At 35.0% G+C, this 26,810-nt stretch overlaps 1 protein-coding gene across 1 annotated transcript in view; it reads left to right on the forward strand.

Moving 5' to 3' along the window:
* MALRD1 (MAM and LDL receptor class A domain containing 1) overlaps positions 1-26,810 on the forward strand; it is a 706,902-nt gene that overhangs the window by 490,409 nt on the left and 189,683 nt on the right. The gene's annotated exons all lie outside the window — the stretch shown is intronic.

Consider the following 26,810-nt stretch of genomic DNA (forward strand, 5'->3'; position numbering starts at 1 on the left):
CAATAGGGAGTGGTTTTGAACCTTGGCTGCATATTCAAATCATCTAGGGACTTAATGAAAGTACTAATAGCTGGGTCCCACCCACAAAGATTCTGATTTAATTGGTCTATGCTGTAGACTGGGCATGAAGATTTTTAAGAATTCCGCATGGGATTCTAGTGTGTGGTGAAGGATGGAATGCCTGCCCTACAGGGAAGCGTGCTTGCCTGCATGCTCAACCTACGTCCAAAGCACCTGCTATTCATCCTCCCAATCAAAGAAGTCTGTTGGGAAAACGGTTATTTATTTTGACTATTGAAATTCTTTATTGTGTCCTAAGCAACGAAGACTTTCATTGACGAGCTTAAATAAACAACCAAGAATCACCACACATTTGAAGACAACTAATGTCATGAAAGAGAAAGTAGAGGATGTGAAAAGAACAGTTATCCCTGGAAGAAATAGAACTCAGCATAATGGACAAAAATTATATTTCTCATTGCTCTTTAGAGAACTGTCGCTGGGTTTATTATCCAGATATATGAGCCCAATCTCATTCAACTTCTGATGTACTTAGGATGAAAACTATCAGATGCACCTGTAGAAGGCATTGATTTGGAAGTCAGCATCAATCATATTTATCTAATGACACCAGTGTACCATACAAGTGCAAGCATTTTTATCATGATATTATAAATATTGGTGATATATATATCACATATATATATATATTCCCATATATACATATATATTCCAATGCAAATGTGTGTATATATTTAAGTAAATATTAACATAAAATATATTTTCTCTTGGTTAGATATTATAAGTGTCGTTAACTGTAATATGCTACTAATAAAAAAGAAGTCATTATCTGATAAAAATATATACTGAAATATTTAAAGATGGTGCAATTTGGTACCAGACTTGCTTTCAAATAATTCTGTAGTATTGAAAATGTGGGTGGAAATATAGACAAAGCAAGATGGACCATGTGTATTAGGCCATCCTTGCATTGCTATAAAGAAGTACCTGAGACTGAGTAACTGATAAAAAGATTTAGTTGACTCATGGTTCTACAGCCTTTACAGGAAGAATAGTGCCAACACCTGCTTGGCTTCTGGGAAGGCCTCAGGAAGCTTGCAATTATGGCAGATGGTGAAGGGGGAGCAGGCACATTGAATGGTGAAAGCAGGAGCAAGAGAGAGAGTGGTGGGGAGAGGAGGTGCCACACACTTTTAAATGACCAGATCTCCAGAGAACTCACAAAGAGAGCACTGAGCCATGAGAGAGGGTTCTTCCGCCATGATCCAGTCACCTCTCACCAGGCCCCAACTCCAGCAATGGGGATTTCAGTTAAGCATGAGATTTAGGCAGGAACCAATATCCAAATGATACCACCATGTGTTGAAGATGGTTAAAGCTGGGTTTTGGGTAGGTAGGAGTTCATTAGTCTATTATTTCTACTTTGGTATAAATGTAAAAATTTTCAAAATAAAGATGTTTAGAAAAATGGTTCCCACAAAATATGAATGTGATCAAATCTAGTGAAAAAACCTAACAATATGAAACCTAGTGTGGAATTAGAACTGATTATTTAGAAGATATCAAGGGAGTTGTACATAAGATAGAAGACGAGAAATAATAGTATCTCTTCACTAGGTTTTTAAGTTGTACTGAAACATAACAAAGAATGTGATACATAAATTCTTCTTTCATTTAATATGATTTTTAAACAATACATTGGAATTTATTGTGATGCCAATTCAGAACAAATTTCTGTTTAATACTGGTTAGTGTTTGGATACTCAAGAGGAGTTAATTACTACGAATAGTCATGATAACAATAAATCCTGAGAGTGTTAAAGTGAAACATCTGCGATTCCTGTGATGCTTCAATCACCACATTGAAAACGTATGTGAATAAATGGAGGCGTTTTCACAGGTGGGTGACACAAAAGTAAAATAATGTACATTGGCATGATGAAAAAAGTGTTTCTTCAATCATTCATTCATCCAAGAAATATTTCTTGAAGTCCATTTTTTGAGGCACTCTTCTAGGTACTTGAAATATCTGTTAAATAAATCAGAGAAGAATCTCTGCCATCATGTGGCTGACATTGTAGCAAAGGGGGAAAGAAAGTCAATATGAAGCGTTATCAATCACAGATTTATATAGTTTGTTGGTTGTTGATAAGTGCTATAGGAAACAAAAGAAAAGTAGGAGTTTCTGGATGATGGTGGGAGAAGAAGAGTAAGTTAAATAAGATGTTACATGTAATTACTGCAATAAAGATGCTTTCATTAGTGTTTTTAGTTTTTCAAAGAGTTGTGGATGGATGGATGGATATGTGATGTGTGCTGAATAAACAAAAAAGTTTTTTTCAAACACAATGAGAAATTTCAGAATGATTTATAGGAAGAGAACTAACATTTATTAAATGTTTCCTGAGAGTCAGAAACTGAGAAAAAGAATTTATGTATGTTGTCTCATTTAATATTTTTAAAACACTGTGATGTAAAACATATGTTTTTAGAAAGGTTAAAAAGCTTTACCATGTCACATGGATGACTGAGCAGGTAGATTGGAATACCAAATTTTCTGACTCAAAACACTTTCTTCTGAACCTACACTGTCCAATGTGATAACAGCTAGTCACATGGAACTATTGAGCCCTTGAAATGTGGCTAGCAAAAATTGAGATGTGCTCTGTGTGTAAATTACAAACTTGATTTCAAATATGTGGTAACAAACGAAGAATATAAAATATTGTACTAGTAAGTTGTATATTGAGTATATGTTGAAATTATAACATTTTGGATATATTAGATTAAATAATTTACTACAAACTTACCTTTTTTACTTCTTAAAATGTGGCTACTAAATGTGCTAAAACTACATATGTGGCTCACATTGTTTTCATTGGACAACCCTGTTTAATACTACACTGCATAGGTAAAGAAGGCTTTCTTGTCTACCGAGTGAATAAAACACTGGAATTGACTAGAGAAATATTGAAAAAAGCTGTCCCTATATAACTTTGAAAATGAGTAGTCTTTTACTTATAAATTTACACACTTGCAGCAAGAAGTGGCAAAGATGGTCTATTTGACATCCAATTCACTTTAAGCCAAAAGTACTTTGGGGAAAAACAGAACAATGAAAAGCAAAGTGGTATAATTGTAACAATTTAGCCTAGTCGATTATCTTTATATTACATTATGTATATTAACAAAGTATATCCTAATAATTAAACATTATTAAAAGAAGAATGTTAGACAAATTATATTTAGCAGAGTTTATTTGCACAATGAATAATTCATTATCTGATTGAGTATAGCTAGACATCTGCCTCATTTGGGCATGGTGTGATGAGTTGGCTGCCACTCATTGGCTGAAATTTGTCTGTTATACTCCTAAATTTAGTTTTGGTTTATTTCTGTACTAAGTTAGGTTGCAGTTGGTTATCTAGGAACTCAAAAGTACAAAGAAGACTTCAGGGCAATGGCCTCTTGCTTATTTACTTTGACAATTCCCTTTTCTGGTCAGCCTCTCAATCTTGAGAGATTGATGCAAACCTTGGGCATTGATGCTACTGTTTTTCACCATCATAGTGGACATTTTTGGTCTCAGTATAGAATTCACTAGCTACAGCATCGAGTCAGCTAAATGATTATGTTCTCTTTGTGCTTTTGTGGTTCTAACCAAAGTGAGACCATTTGATACACAGTGAATGGCTACACACAAGCATTTAAGACTCTTGAGAGAATACAGTGTACCAGGGAGACTACTATGATGACTATCAGAAGGATAATACCAAGACACTGAAGTTTACTCCATAGCAGGAGCCCTATAAATCAAATGAATTAAAATCACATAAATCAAAAAATAAACCAGAAGAGAAATCTGCTTGTTTTAACCAAATAGCTTGTTGTTGAATTCTTGTAAATTAGTTTCTATACCAGATGTATGTATCCATGTGCAGCAAGAGGTGTTAGCTATTGCAGATACTCCCCACTGTTCAGCCAACAGGTAGTTCAAAGCAATCTTGCTATCTAAAACAACCTTATCAAGAGAACTTAAAGAAATGTACTGGGCAGCCATAGCGTTTGTAGTATAGTCAGCTCTATCAGTTAATATTTGAGATTGATTTCTAACCATAACTTTATTATATTTATGCCCATCCAGGAAAGGAGTGTTCTACCCAAAGATGCTCATTTACAGCTATTAACACCTGCTAGAAAAATCTTACTTATTTTACAGTGAAAATTGAAATGTATAGATCAATGATCAGTTTCCAATTGATTGTGGAGTGAGTGGTGCCATTAAAATCCCTAACCCAGATTGGCCATGTCAAAAAAAATTCCATTTTTGGGACATGGAATTGCTATGCATATGGCTGATTTTTAAATTCTCTACAAATAAAAATATATCTTCAAGGGCCACAACAGACAGTTCCCTTTAAGATGTCTTGTGATTTAAGGGTCACTAGTAGGAAAGCACTAGTAAAATTTATCCAAGACTTTATTATCAAATCATTGCATGGTCAGAGACCATCAACAATTAGGGTATATATTTGTCTACAAAATGTCAAACTATCTTTTGTTGCTCTTACTTAATTTCTGGCAGAATTAACTGCAAAACCCTCACTATATGTTTTGCCTACTGTTAGCTTTAAACAAGGAATATGAATATGTGAATCTAAAAGTCTAACCCTATAGAAGAACCAAATCTACAATATGAGAAAATGGTCACATTTGGAATATCAGTAAATTTTGTTTTAGTGTGAAATGGAGGATCTCTAAGATCATGTAGGGATATTGGTTTAACATGACATAGTCAACATTCAGTTAGGTTTTCTACAGAAGTTATCAACTGTGAAATCTGGATTTTGGCATTTTCTTACCATTTGTAAACAGAAAAGAAACACAGAGAAAAAATAAAAAAGACAAAGTTTTCATAATGAGAGCGGGGAGAAGTTTTGATCCTTGTTTTGGGAAAGTTGGCCACATCTAGGATGTCATCTTCTTCTGAAGAGAAATCTCTTTGGTCAGTTTTGCCTTGAGGTCTCCAAAAGATGTGCAGTCTTGGAGGAGTCCTCTTGAGTTGAGAGATGTGAAGCCAAGACTGAAGATTATAAAGTTTTGCTGCAGTATGACTGCTTAAAAGAGCTTGGTATCATTCCTTCCAGTGGGGCTCAGGGGCAGTCTTTCCCTAGTGTCATTTCCAATCGACCCATTCTCTGTGGCCTAGATCATGAAAAATGTGGTTATCATCAGTTGGTGGGTCACAAAGGGCTTTCTTTTTTTTTTTTTTACATGGTAAACATATACTCTGGCATGATACATTAAAACTTGGCAATATTTGGTCATTTATAAGAACGGGAGGTACAGGTAGCTCTATTATTATGGGTAAAGGCCTTCCAGTGACTATTTTATAAGATTTCATAATTGGTGTTTTCCAGGGGCAGTGGATCTTATTTCCATCAAGGACAGCAGTAATACATTTGCCCAAGGCAATCCAGTCTATTCAGTTAGTTTTGCATAATGCCATTGTGTTTGTAATATCTTATTTAACTCTTTGATGATTTGCCCGTTGAAATGAGTGCCTCCATCACTGGAAATACAGGAATACCCCATAAAAGAAAAACATTTATAATGATCTCTTAGTTGACTTTCCCATACAGGAAAGCTTCTGTCTAACCAGGAAACATACAAACTACAAGAACACATTGATATCCCTTCAATGGGATAGGTGGCAATTGAGTGAAATCCATTTGTAAAAGTTTAAATGATTTATTGGTAGAAATGTAACACCTAAAGAGTTGATTGTGTTCCCAGAATTATGGGTTTGACAAACCAAAAAATGCTTACAAATCATTTTAGCAATTTTAGGCTAGTCACTCCGATTTTTTTTCATAATTTAAGTCATTTTGAAATTTCCATAATGATTGGTGGAGTCCATAGTTGTAAATAATGGAAGATTTAAGGACTCAGGAAGGACCAAGTAGTCATCTGGGTCCTCCATGGGTGTACAATTAACACTGAATTTACTTACTTTTAAATAACACATTTGTTTCTTCATTTCAGTTGTATAGCACTTAAACAGTGCTATATTAAATAGGTTGTTATAGATAATTTGACTTGGGTCAGTCTTACTGTGTTCACTTAAATTGCACATATGATATGGTTTGTATGTTTGTCCCCTCCAAATCTCATGTTAAAATGTAATCCCCAGTGTTGGAGACGGAACCTAGTGAGAGCTGTTTGGGTCATGAGGATGGATTCCTCATGAACGGCATGGTGCTCCACCTCTGGTAATGAGTCCATATGAGAGCTCATTCGTAAAATGTATCTGGGACCTCCCCCTTCACTCTCTTGCTTCCTTTCTCACTATGTGATACAGCAAGTCCCCTTTTTCCTTCTGTCATGACTATAAGCTTCCTGAGTTCTCACCAGAAGCCAAGCAGATACTGGTGCCATGCTTATACAGCCTGCAGAGCCATGAGTCAAATAATTTTTTTTTTTAATAAATTGTCCAACCTAAGGTACTCATTTATAGCACTGCAAAATTAACACAGTATCTTAACAATTTCAGTATTGGCTGACTTACCACGAAAATCTACAACAGTATTTCCTTGGCATTCAAATTAATTCTTCTACTTGATGTTGGGTTAGCAATTTAAGTGCCAATCAGTTTCTACATTAAAATTCTGGGAATTCCTATCTAGTCAAATAGTGGGATCTTACAGTTATCAGAAACCTGTTATATTATATGATATGTTATTAATATGTGTTTAGTATCGCATTAATAAGGTTTAGTATCACTTATTATTTGACAGTGTTTCCCATGCCATTTAACATGTTAGATAAGCCTAATTAGTTTTACACCTCTCTTTAAATAAAGAGAAAGAAAGAAAAAAATTCTTTTGAGATATTTCTATGGCCTGTAGGAAAACTCCCTAAGTTAGTTCAAAGTCAAAAGATCCTAATTTAGATTTTGATTTTGGGAAGTCATGAAAAATAAGAGGTTTTAAATACTTGATTAAAATAGGATTACAGGGCACTGTGAAACAATGCTTACTCATTTAGCTAGAGTGATAATTAAAATACTTAAAGACAAATACAGAAAGGTACATAGTTATAGGAAAGAAAAACCTTAGTTCATTTAGTAAAGAGAACTCACTTTTCTTAAGAAATGAAAGATCCTTTACAGACTGCATGAAGTGTAGGAAATTATCTTGGTAAAACACAGAATATTTGTTTCCTAGGTCAATTATCTAAAAGGAAAGCCTTTCACAATTTTCTACTAAAAGCAGACCAAGACTCCAAGTAAACCTTGTTGTTTTAACACAGAGGATCAAATTCTTGTTTTGTATCAGCATACTTTTGATATAAAACCTTAATTTTTTGGAGACTTAAAAATGATTCCCTATTAATTGCGGACAGTTTGATCACACATAAAATATCTGTTCATTCCTTCTACAACACCCTTACATCCATTCAGTTTTTGTTTTATACTGTTTCTTTTTCCCATTTTGAAACAGCCATTTCTTATGCTTTAGGACAAAGAAATATATATATATTTTATTTAACAACAAAAACACAACTTTATACTTTATAGCTTTTCTTACCAAAAACATAGCTTGTCATCTTTATATATTTGAATTTAGAATGGTTTTTCTCATTATTTCTAGTAATTTTAGTTATATGTATGAATTCAAATAATGAACTCTTAGTGACTTTAATTTACAGGGAACACTAGGAAGCAAGCAAGCAACTGAGGTATATCACACCAGCTTTCTGTAGATTGGCAAATCTATGAATCATTTCTAGAAACGTGCTTTTTCATAATACACTTTTTTTGGTATGACACAGAACATGTGTACTAACAGTTTAAACTACCTTTAGTCTCTGTAATGAGAAACTATAGAAGAGGCAACATTTTATGTCTGTCCTTACAGAGTTTTTTTTTGTAGGTCACTTTAAGTGGTTGTTTGTACAGATTTAGCCTCAACTTACTCTTTTTTTTTGTTTTTTTTTTTCCCGGGGTGTGGTGGGCGCCGGGGCAGGAACGGAGTCTGGCTCTGTTGCCCAGGCTGGAGTGCAGTGGTGTGATCTCGGCTTACGGCAAGCTCTGCCTCCCGGGTTCATGCCATTCTCCTGCCTCAGCCTCCCGAGTAGCTGGCACTACAGGCGTCCGCCACCATGCCAGGCTAATTTATTTATTTATTTTTTTAGTAGAGACAGAGTTTAACCGTGTTAGCCAGGATGGTCTCGATCTCCTGACCTTGTGATCTGCCCGCCTCGGCCTCCCAAAGTGCTGGGATTACAGGCGTGAGCCACCGCGCCCAGCCAACTTTCTCTTCTTGATGATAAAAGAACGTTAAAACCAGCTGGTATAGGAAGGACACCATTCTCCTGGGAATTTTAGATTACATACATCTATTTAATTCACTTGTTTTAATGATTATGCTTGGATTGCTTATGAAGATGAGATATTAAACAACTAGCCATCATCGTAAGTTATTTTCCTTGCTGACAAATTTTGTAATATAGAGACAACATAAGCTTGTTTTACTAATAAACCTAGGCAGAAAAAGTTGTGCATCTGAATTATATATAGTGTTGACAAATCTGGAGATGTACCTGCTTTAATCAAACTCACACACTTTATTTATTTATTTATTTATTTATTTATTTATTTATTTATTTATTTATTTATTTATTTTTTGAGGTGGAGTCTCCCTCTGTCGCCCGGACTGGAGTGCAGTGGCCAGATCTCAGCTCACTGCAAGCTCCGCCTCCCGGGTTTACGCCATTCTCCTGCCTCAGCCTCCCGAGTAGCTGGGACTACAGGCGCCCGCCACCTCGCCCGGCTAGTTTTTGTATTTTTTTTAGTAGAGACGGGGTTTCACCGTGTTAGTCAGGATGGTCTCGATCTCCTGACCTCGTGATCCGCCCGTCTCGGCCTCCCAGAGTGCTGGGATTACAGGCTTGAGCCACCGCGCCCAGCCAACAGAGCTCTTTTACAATTTGATTTTGACAATCTTGTAAGGTGGTAGAAAAATATCACACATACATAACATACAGACAATTAGACAAAAATATATAGACAGACACAAACCTTTCTTATAGCTTTTATTTGAAAATTTAAACCATGTTTCAGGTACAATAATATGAAACTCACTAATTTATTAAAGATCTGGAGTCAAATTTTTTATACATGGAACAAGATTGCTTTCCTAGATGACTAAATATTCTACTAATATTTGTGGGAAAACTTTTTTTTCATTTGCTCAATTTTCAAATATCTTCTCCTCCTCCTCCTCTTCCTCTTCTTCTTCCTCTTTCTCTTCTTCCTCCTACCACTCTTCTTCTTCCTCATCTCCTCCCTCCCTCCCTTCCTCTTCCTTCTTCTTTGTTCTTCCTCTTCTCCTTCCCCTTCTTCTCCTCCTTCTCCTTCATTATTATCATTTTCTCTATTCTTGCATTTTAAAATGATACCTATGAGGTCCTACAGAAGTCAACGTTAAATGTTTATATCTTAAAGTCACAGAACTTAAATTTTAGGCTTAAATACTGTAGTCTGCCTAAACCAAGAAAGAATGGCATAGTTAAAAGCCTAGTTAAGACAAGATGGCCACGGCAAGTACTTAAAACAAAAGTAAGGCTTTTTAGTTGACTGAGTAATTCCAGTGGGTGAAGCAGGATTGAATAGAAAAACAATTAATTCTGACAAATGTTTTTCTGAAAAGATACAAATATCAATTGGATAGATTAAGACTATAGACTTTGGGGGGCTTGACTTGAAACTCGCACCACAGAAATATGTTTTTTTTTTTTTTTTTTTTTTTTGTCTAAGGGATTGGTTGGTTATTGTCCTGGGAGTCAGCCCTTAAGTGCTTTTTCTAGTAGGGAAACATTCCAGGCCAATGTGAGTGCATTCATCAGATGACTGGTGAAAATATGGGCAGCTTCTTTTTTTTTTTTTTTTTTTTTTATGGGTAGAATTTTTTTTTTTATTTTTTTTTTATTTTTATTATACTTTAAGTTCTAGGGTACATGTGCATAACGTGCAGGTTTGTTACATATGTATACTTGTGCCATGTTGGTGTGCTGCACCCATCTTCCAATAGCCTGGCTGTTTACAGTAAAGGCAGAAATCTCAGGGCACAGGGTTCTAGTTTGAAATCTCTCAGTTTGGGTTTTAAAATACACACAAGGAGGACCTCTTAGTCCCATAGATACAAAGACGTGCATCATGCCTTTTCTAAAGAGTTTTCTCACTGTAGCCAATGTAACTCTAAGTTACCTTTGGTAAAGTTCACCCAATTCTGTAGAGAAACACAGATTCTAGGTCCATAGTTCTTATATATGAAATCAGCTGGTGTTCTAGATGGGGGAGTTCTAGATACCTTGGATACAGATGAACCTACAATTTTATGTAGTAACCTTACCTATTGGATCCAGTCTAGTTTTGTTGTGAGGTTCAGTATGAACCTGGGCACAGTCATATCAAATAATTGTTCAAATAAAATCAGGGAGTTCAAACCACAAATTTGAGGAGCTCAAATCTAAGAGAGAACTCACCCACAACCTTCACTTGTTGCAAGAGAGCAATGGACATAATGGACTCAGTGAGTACTTTTACTTGGTCACTTGGCGCTTCTGAGGGTCATGGGAGGTTTCCTCCACATCCCACTTCTAACACCAAACTGTTAATTTAGACAAATTAAATTTAGCAGAGTTATTTTTGCAGATATGATTTATAAATCAGGTAGCACTCAGAACCAGAAAAGGTTCAGAGAGCTCTGCCTGACTTTGAGCAAGTTTTTATGAGCGAAACACAGAAGTGCTTTAGGGAATCCCCTGATTGGCTATACTGCTAGGTATCTGCCTTGTTTCGGAATGTTGTGATTAGTTGCCTGCCTATGACTGGCTGAAGCTCTGCTGTTTGTTATACTCCTAAGTTTTATTCTAGTTTGTGTACATACTAAGTTAGGTTGTAGCTTGTTTTGCAGAAATTCAAAGAGACAACCTCAGGCTAATGGCCTCCTGCTAATTTAATTTAACAACATTAACATGGCAATCTGAATGTATCAGCAATTTCAATGTCCATAAATAACTGTCTTCTGAATTATTGTGCAGATATTATCGTTTCTGTTTTATAATTTCCATAGAGGAAAACCAATGACTTTCTTAATTTTATATTTTCTTTATCTTTTATATGTTTTTCTTTTTCTTATATAATGTCAAAGTTGATATTTTATTATTTTTTGAAATTACAGAGTCTCTACTGACCTGTGAGATAGTATTTATGATAGTGCAATAACATCTCTATAAATGACATATGTTTCCTTCGTAATTAATTATACAAAATCATCCAGATCTCTATTTCCAAATTTTGTATTAATTGTTACAGGCTCTGCATTTTCAGGTAATGGTGTGAACATTTTTTTTCATAAATACTAAAATGCAATTATCTTTGTCAGCAGAAAGATACTTTTCTTAATAAAATGTTTAGTTGTTTTACCAACAGTCATGTTCTGAAACTTCCTAAATGGAACAAACTTTGACTTACTACATAATTAGTTTCAATTTTAGTGGCAATTGCCATGCATGAATCACTCACAACCACTATGACAATTATGACCATCAGCACTGCCAGTGCAACACTAGTCATAAGGTTGATTTGCTTTAGATGTTTTGCTTTTACAATGAATTAGACAGCATTATCCCTATAATGTTTGGTGTATGTAATGCAGGATCTCACTTTTTAATGATGTATGAATGTATCTCGGGTTATTTTAAAAGCTTTCTCTCTTTTTGTCTCTTTTCTTTGGCTGCCATAGAAATATCCCCTTCATGTTTACCATTACTTAAAAAATGTATATACATATTCTAATTTTTTGCATTGTCAACATTTTTCTTCAGCATAGTAAAGTTTTGCATAATAGCATTTATCTACACTATGAATATTAGTTTTTTTTCTCATTTTCTTCTATTGTTGCCTCCTATTTTTCCTTTTCCTTTGACTTTTCTTCTGTTATGCCACCAGAACATATAAACATGAAGTGAAAGGAGATTTTATCAAGGAAAATGACAAACTATTAGTATAAAATGAATAGTTATTAATATTACTAATATTTCCTACACTCATTATATACTTTGAAAAATCTTTAGTATCATCTTTTAAAAGTAATTTGGTTCTACGTGGGCACAGAGGCTTACACCTGTAATCCTAACACTTTGGGAGGCCATCGCAGGAGGCAGGAGGACTACTTGAGCCCAGGAGTTTGCAACTAACCTGGGAGACATCGTGAGACCCTTTTGCTATAATTTTTTTACTAAGGTAGCCAGGTGTGTATCTGTAGTGCCAGCTACTGGGGAAGCTGAAGTGAGAAGATTACTTGAGCAGAGGAGGTTGAAGCTGCAATGAGCTGTTATCATGCCAGTGCACTCTAGCCAGGGCAACAGAGCAAGGTGCCTTCTCAAACAAACAACAACAAAAAACTGGTTCTGATATTTTCTAAATATTATATTTGTTCAATGATTAAGTAAATACTTTTATTTAGTTTGGAACAAAAGACTATTAAACGGTCTATTTCCACAGAAAACAAATGAAGAGGGGTTCTTACAGTTGCTATTGTTTACCTCTTTTTAAAGGAATAACGTATAACTAAAGGTAGATCTTTGTTATGTCCACCTAAATAGAACATGTCTTGTTGTCAAAACTGATGTGACTCTTTGTAGCTACTATTCACTGAGTGTCAATCACCGTGCACTTGGCTCTGAACAGGCTTTTTCATTTAATCCTCACAACAACCTTGAGTCTTTCACAGAAGAGGAAATTGATGCGCTGAAAGGGTTACTAACTTTGCCCCAGCTACACAGAAGGCACTTATTGAACTTAGCACTGAAACTCATGTATATCTAAAGCAAAAGCCTGTATTTGTACCACTGTCCTTTTTTAAAAATTTTTTTATTATACTTTAAGTTCTAGGGTACATGTGTACAATGTGCAGGTTTGTTACATATGTATACATGTGCCATGTTGGTGTGCTGCACCCATTAACTCATCATTTACATTAGGTATATCTCTTAATGCTATCCCCCACCCCTCCCTCCACCGCACAACAGGTCCCAGTGTGTGATGTTCCCCACCCTGCGTCTAAGTGATCTCATTGTTCAATTCCCACCTATGAGTGAGAACATGCATTGTATGGTTTTCTGTTCTTGTGATAGTTTGCTGAGAATGATGGTTTGCAGCTGCATCCACTTCCCTACAAAGGATGTGAACTCATCCTTTTTTATGGCTGCATAGTATTCCATGGTGTACATGTGCCACATTTTCTTAATCTAGTCTGTCATTGATGGATATTTGGGTTGGTTTCAAGTCTTTGCTATTGTGAATAGCGTCTGCAATAAACATACGTGTGCATGTGTCTTTATAGCAGCATGATTTATAATCCTTTGGGTATATACCCCGTAATGGGATGGCTGGGTCATATGGTATTTCCAGTTATAGATCCTTGAGGAATCGCCACACTGTCTTCCACAATGGTTGAACTAGTTTACAGTACCACCAGCAATGTAAAAGTATTCCTATTTCTCCACATCCTCTCCAGCACCTGTTGTTTCCTGACTTTTTAATGATTGCCATTCTAACTGGTGTGAGATAGTATCTCATTGTGGTTTTGATTTGCATTTCTCTGACGGCGAGTGATGATGAGCATTTTTTCATGTGTCTGTTGGCTGTGTAAATGTCATCTTTTGAGAAGTGTCTGTTCATATTCTTTGCCCACTTTTTGATGAGGTTGTTTGTTTTTTTCTTGTAAATTTGTTTAAGTTCTTTGTAGGTTCTGGATATTAGCCCTTTGTCAGATGAGTAGATTGCAAAAATTTTCTCCCATTCTGTAGGTTGCCTGTTCACTCTGATGGTAGTTTCTTTTGCTGTGCAGAAGCTCTTTAGTTTAATTAGATCCCATTTGTCAATTTTGGCTTTTTTGCCATAGCTTTTGGTGTTTTAGACATGAAGTCCTTGCCCATGCCTATGTCTTAAATGGTATTACCTAGGTTTTCTTCTAGGGTTTTTATGGTATTAGGTCTAACATTTAAGTCTCTAATCCATCTTGAATTAATTTTCATATAAGGAGTAAGGAAAGGATCCAGTTTTAGTTTTTTACTTATGGCTAGCCAATTTTCCCAGCACCATTTATTAAATAGGGAATCCTTTCTCCATTTCTTGTTTTTGACAGGTTTGTCAAAGATCAAAATGGTTGTAGATGTGTGGTATTATTTCTGAGGACTCTGTTCTGTTCCATTGCTCTATATCTCTGTTTTGGCACCAGTACCATGCTGTTTTGGTTACTGTAGCCGTGTAGTATAATTTAAAGTCAGGTAGTGTGATGCCTCCAGCTTTGTTCTTTTGGCTTAGGATTGTCTTGGCAATGCGGGTTCTTTTTTGGTTCCATATGAACTTTGAAGTAGTTTTTTCCAATTCTGTGAAGAAAGTCATTGGTAGCTTAATGGGGATGGCATTGAATCTACAAATTACCTTGGGCAGTATGGCCATTTTCACAATATTGATTCTTCCTATCCGTGAGCATGGAATGTTCTTCCATTTGTTTATGTCATCTTTTATTTCACTGAGCAGTGGTTTGTAGTTCTCCTTGAAGAGGTTCTTCACATCTCTTGTAAGTTGGATTCCTAGGTATTTTATTCTCTTAGAAGCAATTGTGAATGGGAGTTCACTCGTGATTTGGCTCTCTGTTTGTCTGTTATTGGTGTATAAGAATGCTTGTGATTTTTACACATTGTTTTTGTATCCTGAGACTTTGCTGAAGTTGCTTATCAGCTGAAGGATATTTTGGGCTGAGACAATGGGGTTTTCTAAATATACAATCATGTCATCTGCAAACAGGGACAACTTGGCATCTTCTTTTCCTAATTGAATACCCTTTATTTCTTTCTCCTGCCTGATTGCCCTGGTCAGAACTTCCAACACTATGTTGAATAGGAGTGGTGAGAGAGGGCATCCCTGTCTTGTGCCAGTTTTCAAAGGGAATGCTTCCAGTTTTTGCCTATTCAGTGTGATATTGGCTGTGGGTTTGTCATAAATAGCTCTTATTATTTTGAGATATATTCCATCAATACCGAATTTATTGAGAGTTTTTAGTATGAAGGGCTGTTGAATTTTGTCAAAGGCCTTTTCTGCATCTATTGAGATAATCATGTAGTTTTTGTCTTTGGTTCTGTTTATATGCTGGATTTCGTTTATTGATTTGCATATGTTGAAACAGCCTTGCATCCCAGGGATGAAGCCCACTTGATCATGGTGGATAAGCTTTTTGATGTGCTGCTGGATTCGGTTTGCCAGTATTTTATTGAGGATTTTTGCATCGATGTTTATCAGGAATATTGGTCTAAAAGCACTCCTCAGCAAATGTAAAAAACAGAAATTATAACAAACTGTCTCTCAGACCACAGTGCAATCAAACTAGAACTGAGGATTAAGAAACTCACTCAAAACCACTAACTACATGGAAACTGAACAACCTGCTCCTGAATGACTACTAAGTACATAACAAAATGAAGGCAGAAGTAAAGGTGTTCTTTGAAACCAATGAGAACAAAGATACAACATACCAGAATCTGTGGGGCACATTTAAAGCAGTGTGTAGAGGGAAATTTATAGCACTAAATGCCCACGAGAGAAAGCAGGAAAGATCTAAAATTGACACATCACAATTAAAAGAACTAGAGAAGCAAGAGCGAACACATTCAAAAGCTAGCAGAAGGCAAGAAGTAACTAAGATCAGAGCAGAACTGAAGGAGATAGAGACACAAAAATCCCTTCAAAAAATCAATGAATCCAGGAGCTGGTTCTTTGAAAAGAAGAACAAAACTGATAGACTGCTAGCAGGACTGATAAAGAAGAAAAGAGAGAAGAATCAAATAGAAACAACAAAAAATGATAAAGGGGATATCACCACGGACCCCACAGAAATAAAACTACCATCAGAGAATACTATAAACACCCCTACACAAATAAGCTAGAAAACCTAGAAGAAATGGATAAATTCCTGGACACATTACACTGTCCCAAGACTAAACCAGGAAGAAGTTGAATCCCTGAATAGACCAATAACAGGCTCTGAAATTGAGGCAATAATTAATAGCCTACCAACCAAAAAAAGGTCCAGGACAAGACGGATTCACAGCCAAATTCTACCAGAGGTACAAGGAGGAGGTGGTACCATTCTTTCTGAAACTACTCCAATCAATAGAAAAGGAGGAAATCCTGCCTAACTCATTTTATGAGGCCAGCATCATCCTGATACCAAAGCCTCATGGAGACACAACAACAAAAGAGAATTTTAGACCACTGTCCTTTAATGTGGATTTCTCAAAACATCCCAAAATGTGTAAAACTGATGACATAAAAGTGGTTAGTAATTGATGGTTTGTTTTCTAAAAAAAAAAAAAAAAAAAAAAAAAAAAAAAAAAAAAAAATGCTGCAATTGATATCATCTTTGTCATTGCATTTTGTCTATACCAAATGGCTCAAAACAAGTGAGTATGTTTTTTCTATTCTTACTCTAGTTGCTGTTTTCTTCCTACATATCAGTATCATTTCTACTTTCTCCTTGTCTTGGTTCACTTTTTAGAAATACAAGTATTCCACTTCATACATACAATACCATCAAAAAATAAATCTAGGTGACTTTGTTGGCTGATAAGCCTCAGAATGCCTCTTGCAGATTTAGTTTTCTTAAAAGTTTTCTGTGGAAAGGAATAAATGATAGCCATTGTTTGCTTGTTAACTATAATTAGAATATAAGTGTTTCTCTATGAAACCATAGTAAGTGTTTAGGTTAGGGTCCTTCCTGTTTATTTTTCTCTGAGACAGGTTTTTTTACCTTAGTGATATTAGACAACAAGAACAAACCCTGATTATCTATAGCTGCTCAATATTTCTTCAAATATTCACCCCATCAAATAAACAGTAACTTTCATTTTGCTGCCAAAAAGCAATGCTGGTCTGAAAATATGAACCCCTTCTATTCATCCACATGTACCATCTGAATCAGATACCCAATCAAATATTCTTTGGTATATTTGTCTACATTTATTTAAAATATTTCCAAGAATATTTAACAACTGTTTCAAGCAGGACCCAAATGATGCTTGCTTGCTTGCATTTTTTGTTTATGCCAAAATGCCGTGAGATGATACTGAGTGAAAAATATGTGAATGAATCAATTCATTTGGAATCTTGGAGGGCATGATTAAACTGTGAATATGTAATCTGAAAACTTTTCAGATAAATTCATCATTTTATAAGCATCTAGAAACTGTAATTTCTCCAAAAACAATCTCCTAAATATATATTTATTTACAGACTCTATTTCTCAGTAAAATAATAAACCACTAAACTTAACCATTTCTATCTTCCCAAAATCTTACTTCCTTGAATTTATTTCATTGAGTGTCCTTAAACTGTTACTCTATCACCATATCATCCTTTTTGTCTTCAAGCATTACAGTTCTCTTTGACCTTAACCAAAAAAGAAAAAATGAAATAAACTTAGTCTAGATTCTCTTCTAATGATTGTTTTGATATATATATTAAATAATGTATATATAATAATATATATATATATATAATAACCATTGCTCATGTACTTTGTATCCTCCCCCTCACTATCCACACCTTCCCTGGTGCCCTTCAATCTGTCTTCTGCAAAATATTATTTCTGCAACTAATAATCATTGGTCACTCATTCTTGGTCATTGATCTAAATAGTGTAAAGATATTTTACAAAATGCAGTCTCTGTCCTCTTGAATATATTCTAGTTCTCTTCAAGGACTTTTACAATTTTTTAAATTGTAACAACCTGATTCTTGCTATTATATGTATTTAATACCACTAATCAATCACTTATTTCCACATTTGAGTTCCATACTATCATTTGCACACTAGGTAATTGTTCGTATCTCCAAGTCACATATTCAAATGTAAACTTGCCTTCCTTGCAGAAAGCATCTTCTTCTCATGACCCTACTATTTCTGTTATTGTCATCATCATTGTTAACACTATTAATTCTCTCTCAATTTCAAATTCTGTCAGCTCTCTTTCTCAGCTGATTATATGTTTTCATATCTTTGCATTTTCACATCTGTCATCCATACTCACTTCTGGGCTATTGTAGATGTCAAGACCGCTCATTTACAATGCAAGTATTCTTCTGTACAAGGCCGCTCTTCACATTGATGCAAGATTAATATTTATAATTGGTGACTCCTGGTCCTCCAAATGATCAGAGGCTCTTCATTGCCTTTCAGTTTAGCATCAAGGACTCTCTGCATTCTCCTCCGAATTGTATTTTTCATTCTAAATCTTATGTTCCTCTTTTACAAACTGAGTTCTTGTACCTCAAAAGTACTCTGGATTTTATTAATATCAACACTTCATAGTATCATTGTTTTGGTATGATTTGTAATTTTTGGCTGATAGTAGACACTATATACTGGGTAAAAGAAACAGATTTAAAGGCCATTAGTGTGAGATTTTTATGTTTATCTGCCTTAGGACTAAGATTGTATTTACTGTTTGTTATAGCAGTAGGTGTCAGAAGGTAGCATTTCCTCTGGTATCCTTGTCTTTGTCTTCCTTACGATAGTTGAGTTTCCTTGGAAGCTTCTTCTTAAGTAAGGACTGCAAGATGGCCTGTCTTTCAGTGCTCGTCCCCCATTAGTACCCACCTTTTATGAAGTTTTCCCTCCTCCACCAAATGTAAGCCATCTTTTATTTGTTGAACTATGTAACATTTATGATGTACATCAATATTTGATATTATATGATCCCAGTAATCCGAATGAGCTGTAAATTATTATTATTATCCTCTTTTGATAGATGATAAATATGAGACATAGTAGGGATTGAGAAATTTTCCCAAAGTCACAAAGCTTATAAGTATCAGCATTTGCCTTTTAACTCAGGCAGTTTGACTCAGAGCTTGCCTTTAAAACAATACATATTATTATCTTGTGTTGTAAGATTCTTTTGGATTTGTTTCATATTTTACCAGTCTTATCTTGTACATCATTCTACATCCAAATGAAAGACATGCTACCTTCTCTATAGTAGTTATTCAATCAATAACTTGCAATTAGTTGTCTTATTTCCACTGATAGAATCATCTTTATAGCTATTCTCTAAATTTCCTAGGAGAGTAGCACTAATTTGCAACTATGTTCTAAGTACTTTACATATAGTAGATCATTTAATTTTTACCACAACCCCATGAGGCTGAAGTATGTACTATAATTATCTCTTATTGCTTCAGAGTCCTAGAGAATTTAAGTAGGTTACCCAAGGTCACATACCTAATAAGTGGTAGAGGCAGGATGCAAATCAAAGTCTAGAGCTCCAGTGCCTGCAGACTTAACCAGTGGACAATCCTGCCTACAGTTCTGCCCATTACATATTCATTAAAATAATGTGATAATATATTTCCCAGTTTCAATGAAAATAACTATTCTTCTGTTCTTACTTGCTTTCCACACTCCTCCAAGTAAAATAGATCTGAAATTTAAATGAAGTCAAAGCTCTTTTATAATAGTGACCACTTATCATTTTACCTAAATAAAAGCATCTATCATTTATTTTATTAGTTTTGCCTTCCTGCATGACCATGAAACAAGTTTTACTTGTAATCTCAGTTTGGAAAATAAAGTTACAGAAATGTTATTAAGCTAATTCATGTTTCCAAAGGCATCTTGAGAAATAAATGTCTCATAAAGAGGTTTTTCAGGGTTCTTTGAATATGAGGATGTGGAGATTCAGAATCCCTTGTCTCTAGCTGTAACTTACAGGAAATGGCAACCGATTTCACTTATATTTCATCTTCCTGTGACTGAGGTATTCTTGCTGCTAAGTATATTAGGAGCTTTCAAAATAAGCTGACTCTACCTTGTGTTGGCATGCCACAACCAGAAGCTTCATTTTCGTATCAGATTAATGCATACTGTGGGGGGCAGGGTGGAGGGGAGAGTTTATAATATTGATTTTGATGACAGTTAATAGCATTAAAATAAGACATTCTGGTAAAAAGTGTTTTTATTTAAAGAGGCAATAATTAGTCTCAAAAGAGATTAATGCCTACAGCATAACTTATTGGAACAAAATACAATTTATGATATTTAAAGGAAATAGTCGTTGTAACACTCTTTATTTATTTATTTATTTATTTTTGAGACGGAGTCTTGCTCTGTCGCCGGGGCTGGAGTGCAGTGGCCGGATCTCAGCTCACTGCAAGCTCCGCCTCCCGGGTTTACGCCATTCTCCTGCCTCAGCCTCCCGAGTAGCTGGGACTACAGGCACCCACCACCTCGCCCGGCTAGTTTTTTTTTTTTTGTATTTTTTAGTAGAGACGGGATTTCACAGTGTTAGCCAGGATGGTCTCGATCTCCTAAAGTGCTGGGATTACAGGCTTGAGCCACCGCGCCCGGTGTAACACTCTTTAAAAAGCAAATCAAAATAATGTAACGGCAGACATTTTTATCAAATGCTATGAGAAAAATTCATTCGCCTCCAGAAACACTGCATCTATATTTTCCATTCTGACAACTTTGAGGAAACTTCGTTCTCTCGCTGGCCATATTTACATTCACAGCCTTAAAAAATTGCAGATATTAGCCGGGTGCAGTGACTCATGCCTGTAATTCCAGCACTTTGTGAGGCCAAGGTGGGTGGATCACCTGAGGTCAGGAGTTCGAGACCAGCCTGGCCAACATGGTGAAACCCTGTCTCTACTAAAAATACAAAAAATTAGCTGGGTGTGGTGGCAGGCACCTGTAGTCCCAGCTACTTGGGAGGCTGAGGCATGAGAATCACTTGAACCCGGGAGGCGGAGGTTGCAGTGAGCTGAGATTGTGCCACTGCACTGCAGCCTGGGAGACAGAGTGAGAAAAAATTGCAGATGCACGTTGAAAATCTGGGGGAAGAAAATAAAAGCACAAAAGAGATTGAGAGCATTTCACCTGATAGTCATTAGACACCCTTCTATTGAGAGTGAGAGACAGGCAGAAATTATAGAGGATGCAGAGGCACGCTGAATAAATCTGACTCTGAAGAATGGAGCTTTTGCTATTTTGAAAGAGGCATCATGCACAGCATTTTTAAAAACTATTAGCCAGCTTTATTTTATGAACAGGAAAATAGGGGGAAAAAAGTCTAAAATTGACTCTTAATTTAAAGTAGGGAGAGAATTCAGATCACTAGAAGTGAGAAATTATCTTTTATTATTTTTCCTTAGTGCAATAAGTATGATTCTTCTTAGGGCACTGAAGCTGTCAAAGCATACCTTTCCTTTATTTTTTAAATTTTATTATTATTATTATATTGAGATGGAGTTTTGCTCTTGTCATCCAGGCTGAAGTGCAATGGCACAATCTCGGCTCACTGCAACCTCCTGCCTCCCAGCTTCAAGCGATTCTCTTGCCTCAGCCTCCCAAGTAGCTGGGATTACAGGCATGCACCACCATGCCCGGCTAATTTTTTATTTTTTATTTTTTGTATTTCCAGTAGAGATGGGGTTTTCCTATGTTCGTCAGGCTGGTCTCGGACCCCTGACCCTAGGCTGTCTGCCCTCCTGGGCCTCCCAAAGTGCTGGGATTGTAGGCGTGAGCCACCGAGCCTGGCTAGCTTTCCTTTAAAAGTACCAACTTTTTTTTTTTTTAACAGAAAAATGTAAAATTCATAACCTTATAGTACAATGACTCAACAAAACAGTTTTAAAATCTCAAGATTGTAGCTAATCACATCTAAAAAACAAATTAGAATTTTTTACTCTCTGCTGACGTCAATTTGAAAAAATGTCCGTGAAGCATGGTATTTGATTCTGAATTTGGCTAATATATATTTGACACTCTGATACTAAGTATTGTGATTTGAGGATACTACACTTTGATGCTGAATTTGAGGTTTTAAGGTAAAAGTTGAATATTAATTGGAAATCTCTATCCATTGACTAATTGTAGCCAATTAAGAAGCAAAATATAAAATCTGTGCCCCAGGAATCTTGAGAATTTATGATCATAAACTTACACAAGCAAAAGTGAAGTATTAAATGAAAAGTGTCCAGAAAATATTTGGTGTCAGTTTGGGAGAGGTAAAATTCAGATATATTTAATGAATACAGTATTCCAGAATACAACACCTGGTAGTATTTAATTAAAGTGTAATCGATTTTATAAAACTAATTTAATGCATTCTGATCTGACTACATGAGAGTTAAGGAGCTTTTGAAATGGCAAGTAGTAAGCTGTAAAATAGTCCAAAATCAAACAAATAAACAAAAATTCTGCTTCTATAAAGACCTGTCCTGTGAATGTTGTTGATCTTTTCATAGAGTCATATAAATAAAGCGAGTTGGTTTAATGATTTACTATTAAATTCTAAATATGTTGTGGCAGTTCAGACATTTAAACTTTATTATCTGCTTTAATAAATTCTGAACTTTGTGCGAGAGGCTACATTGACCTTCCCTAAGGATTTTGCTAGAATTAAATAGGTAGGTCTCAATGAAGCAACTGAAAGTTTGTAAATGTTTGAAAGTGGGTCTGGTCTGAGCTCACTAGATAAAGAATGAGTCTATTTCTGAAAGTATAATTCAATGTAAGGTGTTATAACATTGAGATACAGTACATAGTTTCTGGATAATTCATGTATTTCTATTAATAATTTGAAGAAGCTAAGCAACTTTTCACCTTTATGATTCTCCAAAAAAAAAAAATATATATATATATATATATATATATGCATGTATATATATGGAATCAGAAAAGTTTTTCCCACTTATAAAGTCAAACTTAGATATGCTAGAGTTTCAGAATTAAAAATTGCCAAAGATTAAATTCGCAATGATGTCTTCTAAATTTCCAGGTACATTTTTACATTCTTAAATTTTAAAATGAATACCTTGGCATGCATTAATATTTCGGACAAGAATCAGTTTTCTGACTTTTGTGTTAAACTGCGGAATTTTATAAGAGCAAAATTGAGTATGCAAATTTGAAGATGTTAAGTGGGGATATACTTTGATAACTCAGCCCAAAGTCCATTAATTAATCATTGGAATGATTAGCTTTGATATTGGGCCTTACATGACATTGATTATCCTGTGCCAAAATAAATATCCTGCAGTGAAATAGTGGATGATCATTCCCAGTGAATTAATTGTCTTCACATTGTGTTTCATGATATAACCCTAAAATGCAAACATTAGATTGTATAACATTTCTTTGTATGACGTCATACTTTTGCTAAACTGGTTTTAGTAGTTGCTGCCACAAAAGTGACATTTACTGGGGAAAATTTGGAATAACAAAAGAAGGTAATGTTCAGTCCAATTTCAAGATTTGGAAATTTGTGTAGTGCCCAAAAGACACACACACCATTCGAAAATAACTGTGGCTATTTAAGAAAGAAATAATGCATATGTTATTGTTTTCCCGTGTGCAATAATTTTCCAAGTACCTACAATATTGTTAGAATATTTTTCAAGTACTTGAAATATTGTTAGGTACCAGGCTGGAAGAAATATCTCAATTTTGTTTTTTAAGTACTTTTCTTTATTAGTAAATTACTGAAACTCTAAAGATGTTGTGACTTAAGTTACTTTAGGAGCCTGTAACTTATTACAAAGAATGGAGCATTTGGTTGGACTTAATTCAGGTTGTTGTAGAAACTTAAAATTGTCCTTTTATAATTAAGTATTGGACTAAAAGTATTGAAAAGAAATATCTGAATTAGTGAAATTTCAATGTATTTATGCAATTGGAGGAATAAATTTACATAAATCCAAGATTTTAAATCAGAATTCAATTCCTAACTTTGCAAAATTGGTTGAATTTGTGTCAATGAACCTAATTACTACTTTTCCTACTGCTCTAAATATTTGACTTTCAACATTGGGTTGACACTACAAAATGGAAAAAGAAATATTTAAAGTCTGAATTAAATAGGATCTGCTTCTGAGATGGAAGTACATTAGTTATCATTATATATGTTATAGTATTTGAGAACTGAACTATAAAAATAATTTATACAAACATGTTAGTTATTAACTGTTTGGGACAAAGTCAAGGCTATTTATTCACATCCAGTATAGGATGAATATATTTGATACTTTCAATTAAGCCCTACTGTGCATAAAGAGTTACTATAGCTCGTTGGATTATACCATATTTTTCTTACTGAAGACAGTGTTTTAAAGTTGGTCTGATAAAGTGCGGTCTAAATGCGTTAGAAATTCTCAAGTGTATAAAAAGCAACAGAATGTAGAGAAATCCAGATGTTCTTATTTAATTAAAAATACCATGGATTTAAAGAAAGCATGTTTTTAGTGACTAAGCCACTGTTCGCAGTAGGTTTGACAGGTGCTGTGTAGGTATTCTGGCTTTGCATGCCACCTCTGTTGTGATTTTCCAAATAAGAAAACAAACAAGCAGTATTTTGGGAACAAAATGTGAAACTTAGAAAACTTTTTTTTTTTTTTCCTCTGGCTAAATTAAATACTGTGTTCAGTTTTCCTAACCCAATATTTGGTGGTACATACAATATATTTCAAAGGACAATGCGGATAGAAAACAGTTTACTGATGCTACAGGAATAGTTCAAGTTCTTTTCATGTGTACTCTTTTGTGTTGAAAATTTTGCTGCAATAATTCTCAGGCAACGTTCCCTCTTATCTTACTGAAATAAAATTAGGCCGGGCGTGGTGGCTCACGCCTGTGATTCCAGCACTTTGGGAAGCCGAGGCGGGGGATCACAAGGTCAGGAGATCAAGACCATCCTGGCCAACATGGTGAAACCCCATCTCTACTAAAAATACAAAAATTAGCTGGGCTTGGTGGCACACACCTGTAGTCCCATCTACTTGGGAGTCTGAGGCAGGAGAATCGCTTGAACCCGGGAGGCAGAGGTTGCAGTGAACAAAGATCGTGCCACTGCACTCCAGCCTGGCAACAGAGCAAGACTCTGTCTCAATAATTAATTAATTAATTAATTAGAAAAATAAATTTTATGGAAATTTTCTTATTTTGGCAGCCTGTTAGTGAAAAGAGATATTTTCAGTCAAATAGGGTTTTTTTTAAAAAAAATAGATGCAAGTTATTTGCATCTTCCAGTCCAGCATGTAAGGAGCTTGGAAGGCATCATTCCTATCATTATAGAAGGAAAGGTGAACCAACTGAAAATCAATTCTTTTTAGATTAATTAGAGAACTGAGGTCACAGGCAAACCACTACCCCCAACATTGGACAGCCAGACAGCCAGACACAGAGTATCGCACGTTACCTGGGCAAGTAGCCTATGAACGGGAACTCTTCAGGGAACAAGTACTGGTGTAGGAATCCTAACTGTAACCGACAGAATGCTGCAGCCTCAATGTGGACAAGTTTGAGAGAAAACAATGTGATGGGGACCCAGTCCTTGGCAGCCCACACACTTTGGTCAATGTTCCCTTCGGGGGCCCTCCCACATTCTCACAGCAAAGATGAAAGAAAAATCTCAGTTTTCAGCAGGAAAAAGGGGAAAAGTAGCCATTTTGAAATATTGCTAGAGCGTTCTGTTCTTAACAAGGCCTGCCTTCAAGAAAAACATTTTCCTGGAACCTAACCAACCTAGGGGAATAGAAATACCCAACTATGTTATAAGAAGTGAGAGGGAATAATTGAAAATACTATCTTACAGTACTTGTACTACCCATGAAATGGGTTAGTTATGTTGTTATGTAAGTTGCTTATAAAATGGTATGATGATATTTGACAGAGGATTTGGTTTGGTAGTTATAATGTATATTGCAAATTCAAAGTCAATCCCTAGAAAAATAATGGAAAAACAGAAGATGTAAAATTGATATGTTAAGAGAGGATGAAAACAGAATCGTGAAATATTCAATTAAAGCCAGAGAAGACAGAAAAAACAGAAGGGGGGAAAAAAAAGAAACAAAGATTCAGAATATAAGAGTATTGAATACAAAATGGAGAAAAATATGGTAGATGTATAAATATTACTCCAACTATATGAATAATTAAAGTGCCAATCATCTAAATTCACCTGCTTGTCAAAATAGATACAAACACAAGACCCAACTATATATTGTCAGTAAGAAACCTACATTTAATATACACACACATTAAAAGTAAAGGCATGGAGAAACATATACCATGCTAATATTAATCAAAAGAATGGTCATCTAATTCTCCTTTGTGATATATTCTAGCCACTTCAATTTTCAATTGTATTCCGTTTCAATTGTATTCAAGCATACAGCACATGAGTATTCCTTGCACTGAAGAATTAAATGCTGAGAGATAAAGGTAAACGAATACATATGCTGATTATATGAAGAGTACTCAATTGACCTGACAACAAGTTTTTTAAAAGAAAAGCTTCAAAAGAGAAGCCTGTTTGACCACTAACTCAGAAATAATGCTTTAAAAACATGTATCTGAATAACAATACTAAAATACCACAGGAAATCAAGAATACTTTTAATTATAAATTATTTTAATGGCCTCAATTTTGAAATAAAATTAAATAGTTAACTGAAGGAAAAAATATACACGTAGGTAACATATAAATATATGTAGAAGATATTTTAATATATATTAATATGTGGTAGATAAATATATGTAATAGATAAATATATTTAATTATATATTTTATTATATATTATAAATATAAAAATAGATGTGTAAATAATATAAATATAAAAAAGTGTATTTTTTCCTTACGTTAAATATTTATTTGTAGTC

This window comes from Rhinopithecus roxellana, chromosome 11 (assembly GCF_007565055.1).
Source record: "Rhinopithecus roxellana isolate Shanxi Qingling chromosome 11, ASM756505v1, whole genome shotgun sequence".
Lineage (NCBI taxonomy): Eukaryota > Metazoa > Chordata > Mammalia > Primates > Cercopithecidae > Rhinopithecus > Rhinopithecus roxellana.